The sequence below is a fragment of the Miscanthus floridulus genome, chromosome 2 (genome assembly GCF_019320115.1).
Source record: "Miscanthus floridulus cultivar M001 chromosome 2, ASM1932011v1, whole genome shotgun sequence".
Lineage (NCBI taxonomy): Eukaryota > Viridiplantae > Streptophyta > Magnoliopsida > Poales > Poaceae > Miscanthus > Miscanthus floridulus.
This window is the reverse complement of record NC_089581.1, coordinates 104,470,171-104,494,537: the sequence shown is the minus strand read 5'-3', so window position 1 is coordinate 104,494,537 and position 24,367 is coordinate 104,470,171. Positions and strand designations below refer to the sequence as shown.

General features: G+C 43.0%; 1 pseudogene; it reads right to left on the bottom strand.

The window, feature by feature from the left end:
* Positions 1-14,459: 14,459 nt before the first annotated feature.
* On the bottom strand, positions 14,460-20,556 carry LOC136536836 (uncharacterized; annotated as a pseudogene).
* Between the last annotated feature and the right edge of the window lie 3,811 nt (positions 20,557-24,367).

The following is a 24,367-nucleotide window of genomic DNA, read 5'->3' as shown; positions in this document are numbered from 1 at the left end:
AGTTTCATTTCATGATGTGATGCATATGCAAGTAGGATACGGATGGCTTCTAATCTTGCAACCGGTGCAAAGGTCTCTCCAAAATCCAAACCTTCAACTTGGGAGAACCCCTTTGCAACTAGTCTTGCCTTGTTCCTCACAACAACACCTTGATCATCTTGATTGTTGTGGAACACCCACTTTGTTCCAATGACTCTTGCACCTTTTGGTTGCTCTTCAAGAGTCCAAACTTCATTGTGAGTGAAGTTATTCAACTCTTCATGCATGGCATTGATCCAATCCGGATCTTTAAGAGCTTCTTCTACCTTGGTAGGGGCTCATAGCAAGAGATAAAAGAGTGATTAGCAATAAATGAAGCAAGTTTTTGAGATCGAGTCATTACACCCTTTGATGGGCTCCCTATGATGAGATCTTGTGGATGATCTTGTAGGAGAGGTGTATTTCTTCTATTGACCACTTGAGGAGGTGGTTGTGGAGCATCAACATCTTGTGCTTGTACCACCATTTGCTCATGGGAGATATGAGTATCTTCATTTTCTACTCTCCCATCTTTTTCACCATCTTGTGGCACACTTGATGAAGAAGGTTGATCAATGACTTGTACATCATCTTCATCATCTTTTGGCTTGATGTCTCCCACCAAAATATTCTTCATAGCCTCCCTCAATGGTTCATCACCTACATCATCAAGATTCTCATGTGCTCCTTGGGAGCTGTTATATTCATCAAATTCCACATCATATATTTCTTCAACCAAGTCGGTGGCATGATTAAATACTCTATATGCTTTAGACTTTGATGAGTAACCAACAAGAAAACTAATATCACAATGTCTTTGTAACTTCCCTAGGTGTTGCCGCTTCTTGTAGATATAGCATTTGCAACCAAACACCCTAAAGAAGGAGACGTCCGGCTTCTTCCCATTGAGCAACTCATAAGGTGTCTTGCCAAGGAACTTTTGAAGGAATAGGCAGTTTGATGCATAGCATGCGGTGTTGATTGCTTCCACCCATAGAGCTTCGGGGGTGTTGTACTCATCTAGCATTGTCCTTGCAAGAGTGACCAAAGTCCGGTTCTTCCTCTCAACTACACCATTTTGTTGGGAGTATAAGTTGCAGAGACTTCATGCTTGATCCCAACTTCATCACAATAAGCTTCTATGTTTGTGTTGTCAAATTCTTTTCCATTGTCACTTCTTATCTTCTTGAGCTTCACTTTAAATTCATTTTGAGCTCTCTTGGCAAACTTCTTGAAGCAAGATGCAACTTCGGATTTGTCATGCAGAAAGAATACCCATGTATACCTTGAATAGTCATCAACAATCACAAGACAATAGAGATTCCCTCCCAAACTCTTGTATGTTGTTGATCCAAATAAATCCATGTGTAGGAGTTCTAGCACTCTTGTGGTTGACATGAAAGATTTGGTTGGATGAGTATTTGCAACTTGCTTGCCGGCTTGACATGCACTACAAAGCTTGTCCTTTTCAAACTTCACATCCTTCAACCCTCTCACTAAATTATTCTTCATAAGCTTCTTGAGTGAGCTCATCCCAATATGAGCAAGTCTTCTATGCCATAGCCACCCAAGTGTTATTTTGGTGAATAGGCAAGTCTTCAAATTTGCATCTTCGGAGGTGAAGTCCACTAGATATAAGTTGTTGTATCTAAAACCATTGAAAATCACTTGATTATCATCTACCTTGGATACAACAACCTCCTTCTCGGTGAACAAGCATTGGAAGCCAAGATCACACAATTGTCCAACGGATAGCAAGTTGAAGCTCAATGAAGCAACATAAAGTACATTGGAGATGGAATGATCATTTGATATTGCCACTTTGCCCAATCCTTTAACCTTGCCCTTTGAGTTATCTCCAAATGTTATTTTCTCTTATCCATCTATTTCTTCATCTAGTGAGGTGAACATACGAGGATCACCGGTCAGATGTTGAGTGCAACCACTATCAATAACCCAATGACTTCCACTGGTCTTGTAGTTCACCTACACACAAGAGATTCAAGCTTTAGGAACCCAAACTTGTTGAGGGCCCTTCACCTTCTTAACAAGTGACTTAGCCACCCAAATATTCTTAGACCTATTTTTGTTAGGGGGTCCTAAGAACATGACTTTCATCTTTCACAAGAATCCTTTTTAAGCATGTAGTGAGCATTGAAGGCAAAGGGTCTAGCATGCTTGGGCAAGGGTTGTGGCAGTGGAGTTTGGCACTCATGAGCAAAGTGGCCTTCTTGTCCACACTCAAAACATCTCTTTGCCTTTGGCTTTGGCTTTGATTGTTGTTGTTGAGCTTGAGCCTTTTTCTTCTCTATACTTGCCACATATCCAATGCCACTTCTATCCATCTTCATGATGGTGTTCATAAGTAGCTCACTTTGGAGATGCTTGCCTCTTGCAAACTTGCTCAATCCCATCTTGAGATGCTCTTTCTCCATCTTGAGCTTCTTGTTCTCTTCCTTGAGAATATCATTGTTCTTTTCTTCCTTGAGCTTCTTGTTCTCTTTTTTGAGCTTCTCATTCTCAAGGATCAAACCTTCATCTTGATCAAGAGTTTCTAGCACAATGGTGTTGTGGCTTTTCATCTCTTCAAGATCTTTCTTGAATTTCTCATTATCACTCTTGAGCTTGATATACTCATCATAGTCATTACACTCAACCACTTGCTTGCCTTTGCCACTAGATCCTTGCTCAATGCTCTCATCAATCAAATCATCACATGATGTAGCTATATCAATCTTAACAACATGGTTAGTAGCATCATGTGGCTCATTTGGTAAAAATTCTTGAGCAATAACAAGAGTATCATGATTGATCTTAAGAGAAGTGTATTCATCTTTTAGCTTGTTGTGGCTAGTGATGAGCTCATTGTGCACCCACTCAAGTTTATCATGTTTATCTTTAAGCTCTTTCTTAGAAGATTTGAGCTCCTTGACTTTGGATGATATAGCATCATTTGTTTCTCTAAGCTCAACATTAGCCTTTTCCAATGTATTGCATTTTGCTAAGAGTGAATCATTTTTAGCATCAAGCTTTTCATTTTTAGCTCTACTCTTTCTAATGATCTTAGTGTATTTTCTTAGTATTTTGACAAGATCATCATATGAAGGTGAATCATCATCATCGCTATCGCTATCATCATCACTAGCTTGCTCATCATCACTACTATCATCATTATTAGTTACCTTGCGTTCACCCTTGGCCATAAGGCATAGGTGTGTAGAGGATGATGGCGATGGTGGCGGTGAAGATGGAAGATCAATAGCAATGGCGGCCGCCTTCTCATTGTCACTATCATCATCGGATGATCCACTAGATGAATCAATGTCCGTGAGCCAATCACCGACGATGTAGGCCTTTCCACTCTTCTTCTTGTGGAAGTACCTCTTTTTGCCATTTCTCTTCTTTTATGGCTTGTTCTTCTTCTTCTCATCTTCATCTTCATTACTTGAGTCATCTTTCTTGCCCTTGTTCTTGTTCTTGAACTTGTCTTTCTTAGGCTTGGGGCATTGATGTGCTAGATGACTAAGTTCACCACAATTGAAGCAATCCATTTTGGAGATTGGCTTTCTTCTAGAGCTTGTGAAGAACTTCTTCTTCTTGCCGTCAAACTTGATGCCACTCTTGTTTAGCTTCTTTAGCATCTTGGCGGCTTTCTTCACCATGGGAGCAAGATTTTCATCTTCATCTTCTTTATCACTTGAGCTCTCATACTCAAGTCTTGCTTTGCCCTTATCTTGGCTAGCTTTGAATGCTAACTCCTCTTTCTTCTTGGTAGAGGATGAGCCATCTTGTGGCGTGATGTGCATGTACATCTCATGAGCATTGATCTTTCCCAAGATTTATGTCGGTGTAGCGGTGGAAAAATGACCTTGGTGTAGCACGGTCACAATATGCCCATATTTGTCAATGGGAAGGACACTCAAGATCTTTCTCACAATGTCGGATGGTGACATTTGAGTAAGTCCAAGCCCATTGACTTTCTCTACAAGAACATCCAAATGTGAATACATCTCATTAGCACATTCTTTGGGAAGCATCTCAAATGAATTTAGCTTTTTAATCACAAGATGATAGCGTTCCTCATGCTCACTCTTGGTTCCCTCATGGAGCGCACAAATGTCCGACCATAGAGCATGGGCGTCTTTGTGGTTCCTTACGCGGTTCAACACATCTTTGCAAAGGCCTCTAAAGATGGTGTTCCGAGCCTTTGCATTCCACTTTTCATAATTAACCTCATCGCCTTGTAAGTTAGTAGCATCCTGAGGTTTTGGGAAGCCTTGTGAGGCGGCTCTAAGTATACCAACGTCTAGAGCTTCTAAGTACGCCTCCATGTGGATTTTCCAATATGGAAAGTCATCTCCCTCAAAGATAGGAGGAGGTCCATCCCTGTGAGACATCTTGCTCTAAGCGATTAAGCTTAAAAACGTGAGCACGAGGCTCCGATACCAATTAAAAGGATCAAGATGCCCAAGAGGGGGGTGAATTGGGCTAATTCTAAATTTTCTTGCAATAATTAAATCCTACGGTTAGCCCAATTAACCGCTTTATGCCTAGAAAAGTGTTTCTATTGATCTAACGCACAAAGGACTTGCAACCTATGTTCCAAACTTACTCTAGCATGGCAATTCTATGAATGTAAAGACAAGTATTGAATTGCTCAAAGTAAATAGAGAGAGAGGAACACGGCAATGTTTTGCTGAGGTATCGGAGAGTTGCCACTCCCCACTAGTCCTCATTGGAGCACCCATGCAAGGGTGTAGCTCCCCCTTGATCCGCGCAAGGATCAAGTGCTCTCTACGGGTTGATTCTTCGACACTCCGTCGCGGTGAATCACCCAAAACCGCTCACAACTTAAGTTGGGTCACCCACAAGCTCCATCGGGTGATCACCAAGCTCCCAATCACCACCAAGCCATCTAGGTGATGGCGATCACCAAGAGTAACAAGCACTAACTCTCACTTGACCACTCGAAGCCTAATGAGAATGGTGGATGCACACTTTGCTACTCTTGATTCACTAATGAGGCTACTCTCTTGGATTCTCAAATCTCAATCACCTCACTAGGACCTTGCTCTTCTTGGCACTCACAAACGTGTTTCTCAGCTGTTGGAATGAGCAAAAGTGACTCCACACACAAGTGGAGCTTTTATTTATAAGGTAGCCTGAAAAACGAACAGTTATGTGCCTCTACGGGGTGACCGAACGCTCTGGTCATGTTGACTGGATGCTCCGGTCAGTTCAACTAGTGTTTAAGTGTTGACTGGACGCTGGTAGGGTCTGATCACCACTGACCGGACGCATCCGGTCGCATATTTCCTTCTCTGGAACCTTACTAGAGTTGACCAGATGCTGCCTCTCAGCGTCCGGTCACTTGACCACTCCAGCGTCCTATCGCATCGAACGCAATCTCCTTGATCAAATGTACTGACCGGACCCTACGGCCAGCGTTCGATCGCATCGAAGCCAGTGTCCGGTCAGCATTGGACCCTCCATTCACTTCTAACTCTCGAACATATGTGAATAAAGTTTGCTCCATAGGATCATAGGGCTATTGTGGAGCTACCTAGTGCTAGTTTTAACAAGTGTGCACCACACCTAACTCATCAGACTCATCTAGGTCAAGCTACCCGTCCATACCCCCCTTAATAGTATGGCCAAAGGAAAAACAAAGTCCTAAACTACTCTAAGTGTCACTCCAACTCCAATCTACACTTAGAACTAGTCATCCTTAACCTTGTCGTCTATCCTTTGAAAACCGAAACGATTTCCATCGTAGGGGCATGACCACCTTGATTGCCCAATTGATCTCCATTACCATGACCTAACTTAATTGCTTCTGCAAAACACACGTTAGTCATAGTAATCTTGTATTATCATTAATCACCGAAACCTAACTAGGGGCCTAGATGCTTTCACTCAGGATAATAAGTCTATGACCTGACTAGAATCTAATGCAACGGCCAGTCCTTAACTGACACAGACAAGGAAAACAGTGTAACCAAGCTATGCCCCATTGGCTGCAGGACACAACCTATTATATCCTCCAATACCCATACCATATCCCTGCCCGGTCTCCATTTTTCCTTTCACCATTTTATTATGAGAGTGATAATAATAATCACCTATTGCGAGTAACGGTAGGTTACTCACGCTACTAATAGCCTAACCATAGCAGCCACTAGACCTATACTAGTAGGACTCAAAGGTAGGTTTATCTATGCATGTAGTTTCAATATAAATCCTGTAACATAAATGCACATCACATATATATATCCATTGATCATTCAAAATAAGGGTTATGCACCGGGGCGTGCCTTGGGTAGGCAGGGTGTCAGCTTAGTTAGTCAGTGGTAGCTCTATGACCTCCTCCTACACAAGGATCTCCTCCTCGTACTCCTCGATCACCTCCTCGAACTCATGGTCTTCGATGGTCACGATCTTCGCCAACTCGTTCTCTACATGCATGCGATGATGATGCAACACTTAATATTACGACAACAACAACTCTTAAAATAATAATACATCTACCAAGATACTAAGCTAACTCTAATGATTAAGATACTAAGCTAGCTATCATTTTCATCAAACAAGGTATTGGGCTCAACTAACAACCTTTAACTTAGCAACTAAAGATATATCCTTACTTCCACTAATGATTTAATGTATATTGAAACAAGGAGCATCCAACTACCTTAATACCTTGTATATTCTAAGGCTACAAAAATTATAGTAAGCATATAATAATACAATAAAGCTACTGTAAAAATTTCAAGGCTAAAACTATCACCATTTTGCCATAAAATTTCGTACAATAATTAGTTTGATAATATTAAGTATTCTCAAACGATTTAATTGCTCCTAAGATCAACATATATAAGCATGAACTAAATACACCAACATATAGAGCACAATTTTAAGAACCTAATAAAATTGGTTTCACAATTTTTGGACACCTTCATGATTTTATATGATTTACCAAAGATCAGCTCATAAATACAATTAGAAAACCATTTAACTAATTCGCTTAAAAAGAAAAGGCGACGAGCCCAGCGCAGTCCACCACGCGGATGCGGCCCACGCAAGCTGGCCCACGACGGGGATAGCCCTCACCCGCTGGCACTCTCACAAAAATGACCTCGTGTTACCAGGCACTAGCGCGAGCACTATGCGTACTATTCCTATAGATAGCGACTTTGCAAGGAAGTCCTCGTATTCTCTCATCTTCGCATTAGAGAGGTTCCCGATGCCTCCGCGCTCATCGACGTGACACTGGCCGGCACTGAGTCACTATGGCAGCCAACTAGGACCCACACATGCCTAGCTAGGGGGCTAGCACTGACGCGCAACTCCGAGCAGCGGTGGAACAAGTCGAGACACAATAGGATGGCCTCTCCACGATGGCGGGCACCCTGCGGCGGTGGCAACCATGTTCTGGTGAGCCTTGGCATAAAAGAGGTGATAAAAATAGTGGGTGAGCGTCAACGACTCACCATGCACCTACCCGTGGTGGTGGCTTAGCCAGAGATGCCCTGAGCAAGCCTAGTCGCGTGCGCACGACAAGCGTGACAGCGGGCTATGGTGGCACGACCACGTCAGCACCGTGAGGGTAGCCATAGGGGTACGGACTAGGTGCACAAAATGAGAAGGGGTGCAAGGTAGGTTGGGTGGTGCAGCCAATTTGGCTTGAGACGGTGAGCTGGTGGCTGCTTACAGTGGTGGCGGGCTGGGTCTTAATGGCGCTGTGGCGAGGGCAAAACTCCAAAATTGGAGCTCGACCAGGCGCCATTCAAGGCGGGGTGGGGACGATTGACTAGAGGACTTGATGGCGGTGCTAGAGACACGATGCCATGACCCGAGATACCCAGCCATATTAACTCACGCAGTTCAGTTGGTCATGGCGGGGAGAGCAGAGAGAGAACCGGAGCTCGACGTGACAGGCCTTGGAAGGATGCATCCATCACAATCTGGACGAGCCACGTGTCGCTACTATAGACAACACACGCACACCACCGATCGGCACTGCCTGCAGGGCTGCTGCGCCATAAATGGCAAAGCAACGGTGCGGCCAGCAAAGGAGGGGCAACCCTCGTGCGCGCAGCAAGGGGATGAGCAGATCACGGCTCAGTATCAGTAGCAGTGGTATCACAGCAGAGCGGTAGGGACAGCGTAGCAGCAACGCCTGGCGGCCCACAGCACAACATGGCAAGTGACAGCAACACAACGCCATAGCAGGACAGGACGTCTGCACGGCAGGGAGGCTAGGGCAACGGGCCAACGATGGTGGCAGCACCGCACGGCAAGGCCAGATAGCCAGCTGTGACCAACCAAGATAGGGCCATCACGACCGACCATGTGGGGCAGTGCACGAGGGCGCGTCCAAGCCTAGCAACACCGAGGCTCTGTGTGATGGTGCCCGCGCACACTCGGCCAGGCAACCCAAGCAAGTGTCATGCATGAATTTTAAAGCATCAACCATGACTAAACCATTACTTCTAAGCCTAAACTGTCTTCTCTAAGCTCAAGGTGGTATATGAGGCTGCTAAATCAAGCTATAACACCTCACCACTCCTTAACCCAATCTCTTGCAATAATTTGCTAAACACGGTAATGTCTAGCTGTTAACATACTTAAAATTTTCCTAAGTTTTTGAGCTGAGTCTTATTTCAAATTGCATTTCTAGGCAAGTAGAAATATTACTTAGCAATATTATTTTTGAATAGAAAGTATTTCATTGTCATCTATAAAATTTGTACTTCAAACTTTATTTAAGTATCACATACATGTTGTATAGCATTTTTGCTTAATAAAAATTGGTTGGTCCTAGAATCTAGATCCACCGTCCATTTAGCCGCTACTGCCACCGTCACACGATAATGCGTCGCCGCTCCCACCATGCCCACCATGGCCGTGAGCTCGAGCTCGCCGTGGCCAGCAGCCCCTAGGTCTCACTATTCCCCGCTCCAAGGTGTTACGTAGCCACAAATGCTAGCTCCTACCATGATGATGGAGACACACCTCTCGCTGTCGGATCATCGAAATGGCAAGCACCGCCACCGTGCCGCCATGCACGTGGTCGGGCTTTCCCACTGCTTCACCATGGTTGGATCTTACGCTAGAGCTACGATAGGTCACCGTAGAGGTAGTACCGTCCTCACCAGAGCCTACCATGGCCGGAGATGGCCGGTGCGCCACCGCATGACCACCACTATCCACCATGCTCACCGGTGAGCTCGCTTCGGTGAGCCACCAACCCAACCTGGGGTACCCCTGGGTACGGGTTGACATGAGGAACACGACGGAGGTAACCTCGTCGCTGGAGACCTCGCCATCTGTGAGCTATCACTGGTCAAACACCGTCCTCTATTTCGGTTTCACTGACATGCGGGTCCTATTGACCACGAACCCCATCTGTCAGTCTGTGTGTTTGTGTTGATTTTCTTATTTTTCATAGATTTAAACACAAACTTCAAAAATTCATATCTAGAGCTAGGAGTATCCAAATTGAGTGAACCAAATTTTATTGGATTCACCATGAAGTGTACTAATTGATAAAAATATGAAACCTACTATTTAGGATGTTTTTCTAGGAGAATTAAATGGAGCTCTATAAGTACTTTTAAATTGTTTTCCATCTTGTAAAATGCATAACTTGAGCTTGGACAGTGATAAAATTGTGATTCTAATTTTGCTAATCTTGTGTTGACATGATCTAGATAATAAAAATAGTAAACCTATAGTAAGCATACTTAGAATATGGTCTTCCTATTTAATCTTAAATTATTGCTAGATTCTAATGAAAATAAATGAGGTAAAAATACATAACTAATGATCATGCAAATTTTTACACAGTGATATGGTGCTAGGATGAATGTAATAAAAATATGAAATCAGTTGTTTGACACTTTTCACTAGGCTAAACTATTTTTGCTAAAATAAGCCTATGCAACTTGTCATTTTTGTAAAGATGGATATACTTATCCAAATGGCATGAAATTTGTACAATAGACTTTTGGGTCATATGTAGACTACTGTAAATTTCTCAGAATTTATTGTGTAATTTTGATATATTTTCCTTATTTCACCTTAGTGTCCAAATAAATTAATAAAGGCATTTAAATAATTTATTTGGGCTTGACCATCATGTTTTCTAGAGTGTGTATGATGCCTATGAACTGTTGGTACCATTGGTTGTGCCCATATTCTATTGCTTGTATGCAGTGAAATATTAATTGCACTATAATTCAATTTTAGTGACTGTTTTGGACAGTTTTATTGGTTAAGCAAAATACATGGGTAAAATGATATTTGCTGTGAATCTTATCAGTAATAAAGTTGTAGATAACTTACTTATCTTGCTTGTGTCAAATTTTCATGACAATAGTCTAAATGGTTTGAGAGTTATAGCTGTTAGAATTTAGTCTCCAGATATGCTTATTCTCTAGAATTTCTAGATAGATCTAGGAAATTACTTTATTTGACCTTGATAGCCATTGAATCATCTTGAGATGACTATAAGAAAGTTGTAGACAGTTTTATAAGCTTTCCATAAAGTCCAAGATCATAGTATTTAGTTGAGTAGAACTCCAGTTATGGCCAAAATAAGTAGCTGCTGTTTACAGCAGGAAATGACTAAGTCAATTATAGTTGTTTGTCTTATGTGATGTTTGTGTAGATGCTTAGGCTAATTGAGATTAGTTGTTAGTTGTAGGTTCTATGCCTCTGACTGATGATGGACAACTTTACCTTAGATTACTAGAACTTGGTGAGTGTATGTTTCTTGTATTATAGAAGAGATATGCACCTACTCAGTAAAGATCAACTAGAAGAAAGTTATACATTGCTTGGTCAATGAATGTTAAACTATCATACATCTTGCGGATAACCATGCTCATGCATATGCAATTTATCATATCAACTCATCTCTTATGCATTCATGATACTCATTTGTGCATATGCATGCAATAGGTTCCTCGAAAGGAGTGACCCTACTTGAGTTCGAACCCGAGCACCTAGAGGAGCAACAAGCGGCCCAGGAGCAGGAGGTTCAGGTGGAAGGAGGATTCAACGTGGAAGATCTTCCTGAGTGTCCTGACCACCAACCTTCCTCGTTCTTGAAAGGCAAGCCCCGGAGTATTATAAGCCTCCTATGTTTTTACAAATATCACTTGCGTCCTTTATGTTTGATGCATTAGGTTATAGGAGTTGATTGGAAACACTTGCTGCATATATTCTCCTTGTCTAGACAAATATATCTTGAATCCTTGGTAGGTCCAGGATCGAATATATGCTTAGCCTTGCTTAGTCCAGTAGAAGTCAGGTGATTCTTTGTCACCTAAAAGATATAGGTAGATAACTGATCATGGTTGGCTATAATTGCTATCGTGGGAAATAACCATATGTTGATGAATAAGAAAGAGACCGGGCGGGATTGTGATAGAGAAACACAAGGCACAGAGGTCTTGGTGCCTATTTATCCCCGTCTGTGTTCGGTCAAGGACTGATTCGTTGTATGTTCTCATGTCATGTTGAACGCATGCCTAGCACTTAGTTGGTCGAATAAGTCGTTCCGACCGCAAAGCCGAGTAGCTCAATTCATGTCGGGCCCCGGTAAGTGAAAGTGCACACACTAGAGAAAGTAAGGATGTGTGGAGAGCCAGTGGCGTGAGTCTAAGGGCAGGCTAGGCCTGAACTTCCTAGTAGACTGGTAGAATCTCTGAGGGTGCGGCGCTGATCGGACCCGCGAAGTTGGTTCCTAAGTTGTACCAAAGGTGACCCGATGCGACCCCGGCGGGGGGAGTATGGGTTTGTGTTAGGAATAAATTTCTAGCTGAGTAGGAATCGATTCAAATTTCTGTCTCTCCTGGATAGTGAGAACTTGACTGAGCAGCGGCAACGTAGCATGAATTGATGGAACTTGATGGTTATGATGATGCTCAAATTATTATTATACCGGATATGGTTACTAATGCTTGTTCGCTTAACCAAGTGATTGCTCTAGTACATGTGCTAATCTAGAGATGCTTAATTGAATAGGTATTCAAATTGATGCTAGAGGTACTAAATCTCCAAGTTATGTTACTTAAGCTTTTATGCAAAATATTGTCAAGCTAGCTCCACCGATAAAGCTTTGCATACTCCTTGGTGTCATATTATTCATGGTTTATGACGGGTAAGTCTAGCTGAGTACATTCTCGTACTGAGGGTTTATTTCCTCTTGTTGTAGATGACATGATGTATCATGGGTACTGTAAGAACTACCTTCATCCTACCGTGGATGAGGACTAAACCATGGGACATGGTACTCCTGAGTTATCCACTCTATTCTGCTTTTGCTGAAAATAACCGTGGTACTAGCATGTATTTGAACTAAGTGTGATGTTGATGTCAAACTACTTTGCTTCCGCTATTTGAACTTGGTTTGTAATAACTATGTGAACTCCGATGTATGTGAGATACTTGTGAACTATTTGTGAACTGTGATATAACATGTGACTGGTTGTGTTGAATCATGTACGATCTTGGTTTGTATGTTGGTTTGTTTAAGATCCTTCGTGATTTCATCGGACTGCCGGGTTTATATGGGCTCAAGTATGATGGTTTGATCGCTTCGGTGATTGCTATTGTACTTGTGCTCTTATAAATTGGACGGTACTGTTACTTTGGGTGGCTTGCTCGCTCTGCTCCCCTCCCCCTTCACCTCTCGTGCACAAGCAATATCCAGATGGCCGCCATTGCCCTTTCACCGCTTGCTTCCTCTCCCTACACCCCCGCCTCGCCGCTCGCGTCATTTCCTTAGGCACCTCACTTGCGCCGCAGCCACCAAGCCCACCTGCCTCGCCCTCGCCTCACCGTAGCTGTGGGCGTGGCGGCTCATCAAGCTAGTCCCCGTCGAGGTAGCGGGCCGACTGCTGTCGTTGATCATGGGCTCCTTCATCGTCGCACTCACCTCCGCATCGCTCATCCTTGGCGACGCCGGCGCAGCCTGTAGCTCCCCGTTCGTCGCCCATGGCAAGCGTGGCATATGAAGGGAGCAACAACAATATTGATTGTGACCATGGACTGTGGATGAAGGGATGAGAGAATTTATTTTGTTTATTCTTGGCAAATCATAGCTATATGGACACTTGTAGCTTTTTATTGTACGAAAGATTGATCGCACAATATATATGGACTACTTTTGAAGCTATATAGATCACTTCATATAACATTATGGCTGAATTAGGCACGCAGGTAAAAGACACATGTGCCCCTGCATCTATTCCGATCCAATGATTACTTAATGAAATCACCATAGACCAGCACACCAGTACGAAGGATAAAAATATTAAACTTTTTCATCAGTAGACTTTAGACATCCAGCAAGCTTCACAAACAACTAATCTTTTCACGTCAAGACCCGCACAGCTACTCCACTAGTCTTCTATGAGCTTAATAAAGTTGTGTTTTTTTTCAGGGATAGATAGACCTTTGGCTCTAGAATTGCAAATCTTTTCTCGATGAAGGGAGTACACACATTAGAAAATGCCAGGTTGTACGTCATGGTTCACGCACGTGTTTATCGTTTCTGGAGTGGTACGTGCGGGATTCATGCACCTCCAGGTTCCATGCATCCGTGTATATCATCGTGTTCACGTCCACATCATTTGAGTGAACTACTGCAACTGCTGGAGTGGAGAACCGCTAGAGGGCAGGGGCAGTGGGGCATCGCATTCGCATCTAGCTAGGAGTAGCTTTCTGCGCCATTGCAATTGGCCTGGTAACGCTAGCTACTCGTTCGTCGACAGGTAGCTAGGTCCCCTACGATCCCCTGCTAAATTCTGAAGCAAAATAAAGCAATTCGTTTTCCTTGTCGGTTAGGAGTATTACTTATTATAGTTCGAGATAGCGATCACTTGTTCAATCGTCAAAGAGCTATTGGATGGAAATAATCATCCTGTACGTTTGGGCTTGTTTGGGTTATAAGTATTTTTTCAGTCAACGAACAATATTTTTCTCTCACACCAAATCAGTCAACAGTACTTTCAGTCATAGCTTATCAGCCAAACAAGAGCAAGAGAACAGGGCAAATAATTCTGTCAAGGGTATGCACGTATCCGGCCTGAAGAAAAGCAGCTAGCCCTTCGTTCGAGCATCAACTTTATTGTGTTTAATATGATCTGAGTACATGCGTAGCTTTTTTTTAGATAAAGGATATTTCATATCCGGCTTCATCTATCAACAGATAGAATCAGACCAATTATTACAAAGATCCGGCCGAAGGCCCATACTCCAACTTCCAAAAATTCAAGTTTACATGCAACCAAGCAAATAACTGAACGAAATAAAGTTTTGACTAAGCATGACCAATATGTCTTGTTGACAACCACCCATTCGAACCAAAGAACTGCAAAGCCGACGATTCTAGATGCTGTGCAGCTAGTGTGAGCTGATCTCGTAGATCGTCATGCCGCTGCAATCTTGCCCATTGGCGGAGCCAGTGCGTTCCCCTGAAGAGAACCTGCAAAAAAGATTTTGGTCTGCATTTGTCAAAAACCACCTCATTCCGCGTTATCCAGACTGCCCAACAAAGTACAGATGCTGCTGTTAACAACAATAAATTATACTTGTTATTTAGCAATTTAGACCATCTAATGAAAAGGTCATCCATATCACTAGGCGGCGAAATTCCAAAAAGAATATGTACAGCACGCCACAAGAATTTAGCATAAAAACAATTAAAAAAAGGTGTTGAATGGTTTCCAGAGAATGACAGAAACAACATTTTCTATCACCATTCCAGTTACGTCTAGCCAAGTTATCCTTGGTTAGAACCACACCTTTTTTTAGATACCACAGAAAAACTTTTATCTTCATAGGAACTTTAATTTGCCATATATCTTGTGACACCCTTATCCCATTGTTAATTAACGCAGCGTACATGGACTTAACTGTAAAACTTCCGGATGCATTAAGCCCCCAAACAAAAACATCCCTTTCCTCCAGTAAGTTAACATCCTGTAAAGAAGCAATAATTCTATGCCAGTCTCTTAGGTTAGCACCCACCAAGTTTCGACGAAAAGAAATATTTAGTGTGGGTAGGCTAAGGACTTGAGCCACAGAATCTTGTTTTCTTCTTACAATATTAAACAATGAAGGAAATTTGTCTTTAAGCGGTTTATTTTCCAGCCAATTGTCTACCCAGAATCTTGTTTGTGTCCCATCTTTTACTCTAAACGAACCAAAGCCCATAAAAGAGTCTTTGATATTCATTAAACTTTTCCAGAAATGAGAGTCTGTTGGTTTTTTGACACAACTCCCTAAGGTCTTATCTTTGATGTATTTGTTTCTCAAAAGTTCTTGCCACATCCCGTCTTCATTTAATAATTTATAGAGCCATTTACTTAGCAGGCACTTGTTCTGTATATCCAGATTTTGTATGCCTAACCCGCCCTGATCTTTGGGTTGACATAAAATTTCCCACTTGGCTAATCTATACTTACGTTTATGTTGGTCATTTTGCCAATAAAATCTTGATCTGAAGCAGTCTATTTTTTCTAGTACACCCTTCGGTAGTTCGAAAAAAGACATCATGAACATCGGTAAACTAGAAAGCACCGAGTTTATCAAAACCAAACGTCCCCCCACCGACAGCAATTTTCCTTTCCATCCACTAAGTCTCTTTTCGATTCTGTCTTCAATTATTTTCCAGTCTTTGTTGTTTAGTTTTCTCATATTCATAGGTAGACCAAGATAACGGAAGGGATATTTACCAATCACACAACCAAACAGCTGCGAATAAAACACTTCATGATCTTTGGCTTTGCCAAAACAAAAAATTTCACTTTTGTGAAAATTAATTTTAAGCCCTGATAGTTGTTCAAAGGTGCTAAGCAAAAGTTTCATATTTACTGCCTTTTCAACATCATGGCTCATAAAAATCATTGTATCATCCGCATACTGAAGGATAGACAACCCATCCTGAATTAAATTGGGAATCACCCCCTCCACCTGCCCTGCTTCCTTTACTCTAGCAATCAGTATGGCCAACATGTCAGCCACTATATTAAATAGTACAGGTGACATGGGATCACCTTGCCGTAAGCCTTTTCTTGTCTGAAAGTAGGAACCTAATTGGTCGTTAACTTTAATATTAACATTGCCCCCCTGTGTGTATTTTTGGACCCATTCGCACCACTTTTGTGAGAATCCTTTCATCCTTAGCGTTTGTTGTAAAAAGCTCCATTTAACCTTATCATATGCCTTTTCAAAGTCTATTTTGAAAATAACCCCATCCTGTTTTTTCGTATGTAGTTCATGTAACGTTTCATGAAGTATAACTGCACCCTCCATAATATTTCTTCCTAGGAGAAAGGCCGTCTGTGTTGGTCTTATTATCTTTTGGGCTATGGTAGATAATCTGTTGGTTGCGACTTTAGTGAAGATTTTGAAAGAAACATTCAACAAACAGATAGGCCTGTATTGTTGAATAACTTTCGCATCCTTCTTTTTAGGTAATAAAATTATGGTTCCAAAATTAAGGCGATTCAGTGGTAAGGATCCCAGATGAAAATCCATGAATAAAGCCATCAGATCGTCTTTTATAAGATTCCAGAAGACCTGATAAAACTCTGGAGGGAAGCCATCTGGACCAGGTGCCTTATTATGCTCCATTTGGAATATCGCAGTCCTCACTTCCTCTTGCGAAAAGGCGGCAGTCAAATACTCATTTTCCAGATCAGATACCTGAGGGATGTCATCAATTTGTGTCTCATCCAACATGATGAGAGAGTTCTCTGATGGGCCAAACAGATTCTTATAATAATTGGTAATATGCCCTTTGATTTGAGCATCACCACTTATTATACCGTCTCCATCCTCCAGCTGGAAAATACGAGTTTTTCGGTGTTTACCATTAGCTAACAGATGATAATATTTTGTATTCGCATCCCCTTCTAACAGGTGTTTGACTTTAGCCCTTTGGTACCACTTGAGTTCCTCCTCTCGGAGTAACTCTGCCAACCTTTCATTTAACACATGTTTTAGATCTAGCTCTACCTGACTAATCGAAACAGTTTCGGCCTTCTTATCTAGCTCATCCAGTTTATTTAGAATATTCATTTTTTCTTTCTTGTAAGCACCACTCACACTCTTTGCCCAACCTCTCAGGTATTGACGAAGCCTTCTAATTTTAGCTTGCCACCTTTCTATAGGTGAGCCCTCAACTAGTGTACTCTGCCATACCTCCCTCACCATTTCACAGAATCCATCTCTCAGCAACCAGCCCAATTCAAATTTGAATTGAGGTTGATAAGATGAGGACAGATTATTTGTCGAAAAAAGGAGAGGTGTATGATCAGATATCTCTCTAGTCAAAGCAAGCACGGTGGTAAGTGGATACATAGTCTCAAAGTCCGTGCAAACTAGGATCCTATCTAATTTTTCGAAGGTTTGATTCTGTAGGTGATTAGCCCAAGTAAACTTTCTTCCTGACATTTCTATTTCTCTGAGATTTAAAGAGTCAATTACAGCATTAAACAAGAAAGGCCATCTATCATTATAATTATCATTATTTTTCTCGTCCGGTCTCCGAATAATATTAAAGTCGCCACCTATGACTATAGGTAAAGCTTCTTTAGAGCATACACGTACTACTTCGGATAAGAATTGTGCTTTATGATCCATCTGAGCTGGCCCGTAAACCGAAATCAGATTAAATTTATAATCATCTTCTCTATGTCTAACCTTGAAGCGTATTAAAAAATCCCCTTCTTCAATTTCCCCAATGTCAAAAGATAATAAATTTACACCTAGAAGCATACCACCAGATCTACCCCGCGGAGCCATACAATGCCACAGAAAATCTCTGCCTGCGCAAATATTATTCAAAGTGGATTGCGGGAATTTGGCTCTGCCAGTTTCCGATAAGGCAATGAAATCTAAGTTTTTTTCTTTTGTTAGATCTGAAAGGAATCTATATTTTTTACAATCAGCAAACCCATTGCAATTCCAAAATATACCTTTCATCTAGAATGACACTTGTTTTTTTTCTTCTTTTTAGGGCGTGAATTTTTCTTCTGTGATACAGGGATCTGTAGACACACAGGGTCACAGCCCCCATCACCTAGCCCTTCCGAAATTTCTGAACATATTTGATTTAAAGCATCTAAGTCTAGGTTGTCATCATTGGAACAAAACGTGGATGCATCCTCTACCACAACTTTGTTTTCCTTCAAAAGATTTAAAGACTCATTCATTCTATTAAATTCTACATCCCTTAAAGACTTTAAAGAATTCAAGATATCCTGATCATTATCTCCTAGAACCACCCCTAAAGATTTAGAAATATTTAATAAAGATGAATCATCGCGAGAAATAAAAGAGCAAGGTTGTGGTTGTTTACCTTTGTCTGGCTCGGTATCCAAGTTCTTTCTCGCCTTCAAATTTGATGCCCTTTGCACTGAATCTTGATCCGCAGTTGTTGCATTCCTCTTGCTTGATCTCACAGGGGACATCGTCCCACCATTTTGCAATTTCAATTTATTAATGAGCCCAGAGTCGGTTTGTGGAGGAATCAGATTAGCCTTCCACTGTCCATTGCCATTTGAGAACAACTCGTTCTGAGTGAGCACTATCACTGGTTTGTTACTTGCTTTTCCTGATTTGTTTTGCTGAACCACAGAGCCAACACCATCTTCCTTTTGTTGGACAGCCCCACTGTGCTGACCGGAATTAGGTAGCTGATTTCCAGGTGCGCTATTAGGATCCTGGATGTCATCTTTTTTTGCCATCCACATCCATGTCCTCATTGGGTTTTTCCCAATTATTTTTATCCTCCTTAGGATTTTCATCATCCATGGTAGAGTCCATGTCGATAACCTCGGGCTCACCATTAGGCATATGTTGCTCAACCCTGAATTGCAGCTCGTAAACGAAATCCCCAATAACCACATCCACAAGGTCAGGGATGAGATTAGGATCAAGCACGGCTACCTTCATTCTTGATCTACCAAATTTCTTTGTAAATTTAGTATCCACAGCTCTTGGAACACCTAAGATTGAGCCAATTGCCCAAATAATGGGAAATTCTCGAAACTCCTTAGGTAGCCCTCGGAACTGCACCCAAACCTTATCAATCTCATATTTGTAGACATCATTTTCAACTCCCTTTTCAAAGCGAATTTTCCCTTTCACTGATTTTGTGTCCATGGTACCCCAGTTCACCATAGTATTCAGTAGATCAGAAGATGGGAAATTAGTGATGAAGGCATCTTTGCCTTTCTCCTCAATCACCCACTTGTTTTTACCTGGTAGTAGTTTTTCCAGTTCCACTGCCAACTGGTCAGCAGTAAGAGAACCTTCTAAAACACGTACCACTGCTGATTTTTCCTCTAAATTTACCTTAGGATTCTCGGCAACTGGAATGAAATAGAAACCCAAGCCTTCTACCGCATAGCCACATGGTATAGCAGTAGAGTTCATTTTTTTCATATTTGGGCAAATTTTAGTGACATGATCACCACAACATAAATCACAATAAAGAACCACAGTGCATTCATGTATGGTATGACCTTTAGTATGGCAACGATAACAAAATGGTTTACCCTTATTCTTTTGCCCTCCATGATTAGATGAGTTAGGTACTTCGTTAGCCACAGCTTGGTTTGCAATTGGTGGGAGTGCTGCCTTCTGCGCCTCTGGAGTCACCTGCGTCGTTGCTGCTGCAGGAACTGTTGTCGAAGTAGATCCAGTAGCATGAGAGGGCACTGCCCCCGTGGTATTGAGAGCAGCCCCCTGCTGTACTGGTTCCTTCCCCTGCCCTGTCTCCTGCGATGCTCCCTCCTGGATGACTGTGTTGGGTAGAGGATGATGCTCTCCCTGTCCGGCCAACATGTGCCCCATGACAGCCGTCCCCATCTGCTGGCTTGCGAGAGGAGGCTGCCCTCCCACGTTGTTCGGATGCTGGGGATGGTCGGCTGGTACAGGCTGTGGCCCCATGATTTGATGTTGACAAGGCCGGCCGTGGTACCAGCCACCGCGACCTCGCCCGCCACCGAAGCCTCCGCCATATGGTCGCCCAACACGACCGGCTCCATGGTAGCCCAAGTTGTAGCCGTAGCCATTGTATCTGAAATCACCATGAGCATTGTGTCCACCTCCATGGCCACCAAAGCCGCGGCCACGACCACGCTGCTGGAAGCCGTGGCCTTGCCCTCTTCCACCAAAGCCAGGGTCAAAACCCGGGTTGAAACCGGGGTTAAAACCTGCGCCCCTGCTTCCACCACGGTCGCCGAAGTCTCCGCCATTGCCCGGTCCTCGTGCAGCCATGGTCTTGCCCTCACGAACCACGTCCGCGAAAGAACGGAGATGTGGCGAAGAGGGTGATGGCGGCGGCTTAGGGATGCGGCGTGGCTTTCGTTTGGTGCCGGTACGGAGGAATAGAGCGCATAGACCCTTCATGGGCCTAAAAAACTTTCCGGGCCCGAGTTGCACCCGGTCGTCAGGTCCAGGACGCTCCTGCTCCGACTTCCCTTCCACCCCGCGTGAATCGCACCAATTCATGACCGGCAGCGCCTGATCGGTAAGTGGAGGAAAATTCGGATTAGAGCCCTGAGAATCCGGGATTTCCAAAAAAATTGAACTCTCCTTCTTCCTCACCGTCGAGCAGCAAAACGACGATCTTGTTTCCCGGGATGAAGAGCTCGATCCACAACGGGAAACCGGCGTCCGGTACGAAGCCTTGGCAAGAAAATCCCCCAGTGTCCGTGATGGAGACACACGAGGCTCAGGCAAAGGTCCTTGCCATGGTTTCACCGCTAGCTTCTCTTGTAACATCGAGGAGATGATGAACTTTGGGAGAAGAAGGGCATCAGACGAGAATGTTTTACCTGAGTCTAGAGCCTGCTCAGCTCTGGAGAGCTGATCAATTGTGAACCCTGCGTCAATGGCCTCCCTGATGAACTCATGCGTGGTTGGAGTCGCCGATTCGTCATCCTCGGAATCGGAGCCGCACCCTGTGCACCAAAACTTGGACCGGATCGGAGAAAGCCCGGCTTGGGCTACTCCATGGATTGTAGCTTGAACCCCATGAATCGGCTTTGGTCGCCGAGACGCTTCCACCGCCAAAGAGACAGCCCTCGACAGCGCCTCACGGCCCTCTGTCTGCCGCCGTTCGTCCTCCTCATCTACGTCTCCCTCTTCTGCAGTCACTTGAGAGGAAGAAGAAGACCGGGATGCACGCCTGACCACCAGAGCGAGCGTAAGGCAGCGCCCACTCCGACCGCGCCGGCCGTTCATGGGAACGCCACCTGCCGGAAGCCGCTCTCAAAACCTTTGTGAATCGCTAAAAAAAAAACTTTTCAGTGCATGCTTTGTTTTCGCTGATTTTCTCTTTGCTTTCCAGTTCCCGTATATTTCCGCTTCCACAGAATTTCACTTTTGTCGAGTTTTGTCAAATAAAGCACCAGCAACTTTTTTTTCTTTTGAAACGGAAGCATCAGCAACTTTGATGCCTACAGGGCTACAGGTGCCGGCCGGGCCGGCCTATACATGCATGCATATGCAAATGACCGCAACCGCATCTATGCTAATCCATCAGTTCACCCCCACCCCGAAACCAACGGGACTACACATGCATGCACAGTAAGTATACACCTGACTTAGCTTGCAATAATGTAGCATCTCCTCCTCAAGTCGAATCAGGGCCTTTCTGTTTCAAATTACAAGATGTTCTGAGAAAGCCGTATGTACGGAGGGACTATTCGTCTTTTATAGCGGATTCATCAAGTCAGGAGCTATAGTTTTTTTTTTGCGATTAGGAGCTATAACAAGTGAGTTGTTCTTGGAGTCGAGCAGCCAAGGGGCCCAACCCTATATCTCATCTATATGTTGTATATATAGATGGCCTTTGGCCCAACATACTCAACGCTCAAGCCTGCTCATGCGTCCGTGAGAAGCCGACGTAAGTCACGGAACTTGATGCTTCGCCTTCCACCGTTCCGCGGCCTCGCCGGCTCGCCGAGACGCCGTCACGCCGCCAGAAGCCACGTCGATCAGGAGATCAGGTGTTCCAGTTCAACCTTCAGGCAGTGGCGGATGCACGATGCGGGATAAGGGGAGGCTAAAACAATGGAGATGTTGATTTGCATGAAGATTTAATGGTGAAATGCTCACGTATTTAGGCTTAACCGCCTAGAGAAAGATGTCTCACGGGGATGGACCTCCTCCTATCTTTGAGGGGCATGATTTTCCTTATTGGAAAATCTGCATGGAGGCGTATTTAGAAGCTCGAGATGTTGGAATACTTAGAGCCGCCTCACAAGGATTCCCAAAACCTTGGGATCCCACGCACCTCTAAGGCAATGAAGTGAACTATGAGAAATGGAATGCAAAGGCTTGAAACACCATCTTTAGAGGCCTTTGCAAAGATGTGTTTAACCAGGTGAGGAACCACAAGGATGCCCATGCACTATGGTCGAACATTTGTGCGCTCCATGAGGGAACTAAGAGCGAGCGTGAGGAACGCTATCATCTTGTTATGAAAAAGCTTAATTCTTTTGAGATGCTTCCTAAAGAGAGTGCTAATGAAATATACTCACGCTTAAATGTTCTTGTAGAGGAAGTCAATCGGTTTGGATTTACTCAAATGCAACCATCTGATGTTGTGAGAAAAAATTTGAGTGTCCTCCCCATTAATAAATATGGACATATTGTGATCATGCTCCATCAAGGTGATCTTTCCACTGCTACACCGACTCAAATCTTGGAAAAGATCAATACTCATGAGATGTACATGCACATCACACCACAAGATGACTCATCCTCTACCAAGAAGAAAGACAAAGACTTAGCATTCAAGGCTAGCCAAGAGAAGGGTGAAGCAAGAATTGAGTATGAGAGCTCAAGTGATGATGAAGTTGATGATGCAAGTCTTGATCTCATGGTGAGAAGAACCACCAATATGCTAAAGAAGCTCAACAAGAGTGGCATCAAGTTCGATGGCAAGAAAAAAAGTTCTTCACAAGCTCTAGAAGGAAGCCAATCTCTGAGATGGATTGCTACAATTATGGAGAACTTGGTCATCTAGCACACCAATACACAAAGCCCAAGAAAGACAAGTACAAGAATAAGAACAAGGGCAAGAAAGATGACTCAAGTGATGAAGATGAAAAGAAGAAGAAGCCATACAAGAAGAAAGATGGCAAGAAGGACTTCCACAAAAAGAAAAATGGGAAGGCATACATTGTCGGTGATTGGCTCATGGACATTGATTCATCAAGTTGCTCATTCGATGATGATAGTGATAATGAGAAGGTGGCCGCCATTGTGATTGATTCTTCATCATCTTCACCAACACCACCGCCATCATCCTCTACACACCTATGCCTTATGGCCAAGGGTGAACGAAAGGTATCAAATGATGATGATAGTAGTTGTGATGAACATGCTAATGATGATGATAGTGAGTGATAGTGATGATGATGAATATGAAACATCTTCATATGATGATCTTGTTAAATTGCTAAATCAATATACTAGGATCATTATAAAGACTAGAGCTAAGAATGACAAACTAGAAGCTAAGAATGATTCTCTTTTAGCTAAATGTGATATAGCCGAAAAGGCTAGTGTTGAGCTTAGAGAAGCAAATAAAGCTATGTCATCCAAACTCAAGGAGCTCAAATCTTCTAAGAAAGAGCTTAAAGATAAACATGATAAACTTGAACGGATGCATAAAGAGCTCATCACTAGCCACAATATGTTAAAAGAAGAATATACAACTCTCAAGATAAATCATGATAATCTTGTTATTGCTCAAGAATTTTTATCCAATGAGCCACATGATGCTACTAACAACGTTGTTAAGATTGATATAGCCACATCATGTGATGATTTAATTGTTGAGAGCATTGAGCAAGGATCTAGTGGCAAAGGCAAGCAAGTGGTTGAGTCTGATGACTATGATGAGTATATCAAGATCAAGAATGAGAATGAGAAGCTAAATAAAGATCTTGAGAAGCTATCAACCACCAACACCATTGTGCTAGAAACTCTTGATCATGATGGTGACTTAATTCTTGAGAATGAGAAGCTCAAAGAAGAGAACAAGAAACTCAAGGAAGAGAAAAATAATGATGCACTCAAGGAAGAGAACAAGAAGCTCAAGTTGGAGAAAGAGCACCTTAAGATTGGATTGAGCAAGTTCACAAGAGGCAAGCATCTTCAAAGTGAGCTACTAATGAACACCGTCATGAAGATGGATAGAAGTGGCATTAGGTACTTGGCAAACCAAGAGAAGAAGGCTCAAGCTTAACAACAATAATACAAGTCAAAGCCAAAGCCAAAGAGATGTTTTGAGTGTGGACAAGAATGT